Source organism: Nilaparvata lugens, chromosome 1, assembly GCF_014356525.2.
Source record: "Nilaparvata lugens isolate BPH chromosome 1, ASM1435652v1, whole genome shotgun sequence".
In the NCBI taxonomy this organism is placed as follows: Eukaryota; Metazoa; Arthropoda; class Insecta; order Hemiptera; family Delphacidae; genus Nilaparvata; species Nilaparvata lugens.
Genome location: NC_052504.1, coordinates 99,838,706 through 99,843,277, shown reverse-complemented (window position 1 = coordinate 99,843,277; position 4,572 = coordinate 99,838,706).

The window sequence follows — 4,572 nt, the reverse complement described above, 5'->3', positions numbered from 1 at the left end:
ATTAGATTGAACATAACTTATCATACACATGATGTGCATATGTGTTTGTCAAGCTCCGTTTAATCTAATAGAATTTATAAGCACGGAAAAATAAACATTTTGTTGATAACTTTGGTTTAAACGCAGCTCTAGTTTATCTCTGTCTCGATCAGTGCTTCCTCGTAAAAATTTAAACAAATAGATTAACTGCTGACTGGACTGAATTTACTATTGAAATTATCTAACATGATAGACATAATACAACATGATATTACAACATGTAACATGATATTACATTACAACATAGGATTGTCAATCAGCGTAGACTAAAAATAGTAGTTGAAATAATTCAATCTATGTTTAAAAATAGTGGAGTGATTTTTATCGCAAAATATTCTATACCTTGAATAACGAACAATGATAGAAATGATAGAATAAGGCTGGGTTTACACCAGAGTTATTAACAAAATGTTAATAACTTAATTCTTATAGATTCTATTAGATTGAACGGAGCTTGACAATCACATATGTTCATCATGTGTATAATTTATGTTCAATATAATAGAATCTATAAGGATTAAGTTATTAACATTTTGTTAATAACTCTGGTGTAAACGCAGCATTAGAAATCAAAACTATTCTATTGTCCAATGGAAATTCAATTTTAATTTCAATTGAAATTCAATCTATGTGCAAAAATAGTGGAGTATTTTAGATCGCAAAATATTCTATACCTTCAATTACAGACAATGATAGAAATAATAGGATTAGAAAGCAAAACAAAGAATCAAACTAGTCTATTGTCTAATGGAATGAAAATAAGTTGGGGCCGAGCTCGGGATTTAGCTAAGTTCTAGACTTTAAACAACTGGAGTCAGAAAATTGAACACAAAAAGAGAAAATAGTGTAGAGTTTCAGTTAGTTTGAATTATTCAGGAATGTTTCATTTCGTCATGGAAAAACGTGTCTAATTATAGAAATAAGAAAATAAAGATTATCATAGAAACTGCGACTACGCCCCGTTTCGGAAAGCCAATTTTCTGACTCCAGCTGTTTAAAGTCTAGAACTTAGCTCAGAAAGTGGCCCTTCAAGGTAGGCACACACAGATCGTCATCGGAGACGGCACGCATCGGACGATTAGATTTGATGCATTGTTTACAATTGGAGTGCACATACCTATACGATGCGGATAGGTATGCACGCTCCAATTGAAAACAATGCATCAAATCTAATCGTCCGATGACAATCTGTGTGTGCGCCTACCTTTAGTGTTCAATATTGAAATGGTCATATTTATCAATGTATTCTTAAGAAAATAACATAATACTGGTTAAAGAGGTAACTGATAGAAGAAAACTTTCATAAATTCTATTGTCTATGGCACTTAGGATTTTGATCAAATGATTTTCAGGATAAAATTTACAAAATTAGGCACATTTTCTTCTTGTAATGATTGACAAAATCAAAAATCAGGCATTTGGCAGATGTAGGTTTTGAATTAAAGGGCAAATTCAGTTATTCCATTATAAATAATGAAATATTGAAAGCTAGTTTGGTCGTTTACTCTTATTAAAAATAAAATTCAGTCGACAAATTAGAAGAGAATAAATAATAGCCTGTTTTGTCAACTATCATAATAAGCGATAAATTCTGTCTACAAATTGGAAGAAAATTTTAATTCTTGGTAACTTAATTGAAAAAGGAACTAAAATGAACATACCTCGAGAAATATCAAAATCCATACAACAGTTCTAAGGTTAGGTTAGGTTAGCTAAGCTAATCTTATTCTTTAAAGATAAATGTATATTGCTACAGTATTACAATAAATTCTTGTAAAATTTATAAATCGTGTATTTTTATAACTTTATTTCATGTATACGTGCAAATAATCCAAGTTTAAGAATAAGGTACATTAATTACTGCTTACATCACATCAAATTTAGGCCAAAGTTTGTGAAAACTACGATAATTTATTTGTGAATCTATGGACTAAAGGGAAAGTTTTTCTCCCTTAGTGGAGAAAGATAAGGGAAAAACGTTGCCGATATCTGTCTTGTTGATATACCTTCTATAGACGGTATCTGATACAGGTTTATTGATGTAATTTGTAATATTAACTGTTCATTCTCGGTTAAAATAATAAATTATATTTTATAACATCAATTATTCCTTCCGAACACATTTTCACAATACTGAATCCAATGACAAAACAGTATCACCTCCCATCTTTTCATCACTTGGGTTTTAACGTTTAAAATAATCAGTTCATTTCACTGATAATTTTAACTAGAATGACAGAAAACTTTTACCGTTCTCAATAAATCACTCTTAAATTAATTGGGTTTTAACGTTCAAGACAATCAGTTCATTTCACGGATAATTTTCCATTAATATCCCATTTTAGTTGTCAGTTGTTGTGAGAAACAATTTCTGAATCTAGGGACTAAAGGGAAATTTTTCTCCCTTGGGGAAATAGTTGTCAGTTGTTGAGGGAAACAATTTCTGAATCTAGGGACTAAAGGTAGATTTTTCCTCCCTGAAGGAAACTGTTGAATGAAACAATTTTCATGAGGGTGGAAAAGAATTAGAGTCACTTGATGTTCCAAACATTTTACTTCATCAAGAAATTGGAAAAATTGAATTCAGTCATTCATTCACTTGATGACATTAACCTATTTCAAGTTAGTTGCAAGAAGTAGTAGTCCTGGTAAGAGGTGAGAACTACCTATCTTATTAATTTAACTCTTTATTAAATTAGGAAAAAAATGCTCATTAGTCTTTTTAGACTAGATTGCAATCCTATACTATTAAACGAGCAATTTCTGTTTATATGTTCAGATGTTTGTATTTCACCGGATCTCGAAAACGGCTCTAACGATTCTCACGAAATTCAGAACATAGTAGGTTTATAATATATAAAGATTCGATTGCACTAGATCTCATCCCTGGGAAAACTCGCTGAAGGACATTAAAAGGATAATTATTATTCATCCTTGGAAAAACAGCTGATAATAATAATTATTTCGTCGCCTGTTGATGAGAGAAGTGAGTGAGCGAGTTCATGTGTGTGGGACTGTGTCAAAATTATGATTCAGCTGTTCAACTTTTGTAATCATTCAATCATTACAAAAAGATTGTATTTTATTGAAAAGATAAAACTTTTGTAATCATTCAATCAGGTACTTAGTGCCGGTTGCAAAAAAGCCAGATTATTTTCAATCGTGATCAATTCCAGTAGATCCATCTCTTTGAAATGTTCTTCTCTGATTTGGTTCACGTGAAATTAATCAGGATTAAAATTTAACCGGCTTTTGTGCAACCGGGCCTTTGTGAGGGAAATTTTTGCATTCATCTGGGAATTAATCTCAATTTACTGTGATTAGATAGAACATTTCTGTATGAATGTTATTATAATTTCTTCTTTCGTAATAATTTGTTTATGCTTTTGTACTCCAGAGCGAAGCTCGGTCCCCGATATTGTATTTATAAGAAAAAAAAACTTGATGGCATCAATGTTGAAACATATTATAGTGAATTAAAGTTTTTAAAAAGGGTGATTAGATTTTTATTTCTTGATAAACAAGAGTATCCCTAACAAAAAAGTTAATTCTCCTCCATCTACACCAAATTTTGAAGGGTGGGTTACAGGACGTGGAATACGACTTGAGGTAAGGGGTGGAGGAAAAATAGTTCATTATACTAGAACAATTTCAGAAATAGATTAGTAATTTCAAACTACAAACTATGGTCGCGTTTCTAAAATGCAACAGTGAATAAATCAATTTAGAATATAAAGTATGATTTAGAATAGGTTTATATGATTGATGATCTGCTACGACATAGGCCTAATATTTTGAAATAGAAATGTTACTCTATGCATGATTTTGAAACAATTAATTGACAGAAGAACTATTCACTTGTAATATGCATGCTAATGCAATAAGTAAGTTCCCTTATTGTGTTTCGTTTTCTTTGTTTGTAATGTTTTTTTGGAAAATCAAGTTCATTTCAAAGATTTTTCATTCTATTATTATAAGAACATCAAGGTAGTATAATAGAAAACAAGATATCATGAGATAATATCCCATGGTATAGGTCGTTCATGTTCCAAATTCCAAGCCGATTTTTGTTAACTCAAGCCGATTACTGTTGACTACTGTATATTATTTCTGTTTTGACCGGGTGAGAATGTAAGAACGGCACAGTATGAGAGACTACCAGCGTCACATAGCTCCACGAGAAAGAAGTACTGGGACTATCAGCTTGAGTTAACATTGCAAATTGCAACATAAACGCCCTATATCTTCGTGTGATATCTTTCCCTAAGGTATTACATACATCATTCAGATCATAACATTTTATATTGAACTTCCAATTATAACAATTCAAATAATCTGTATACATTTATTTATCTATATCAATAGTGGAGTGAAATAAAAAGTTTGAGGTGAAATAAAAAGATGTTGTCAATTTCACAAATTTCAAAAATATGTGGCATTGACATCTTTTTATTTCACCTTAATATGGAGAAATTCCACAATCTCTGTGCAAGGTGTTAATTATATTTGTTTGTTTGATTTAAAGATTGTTAA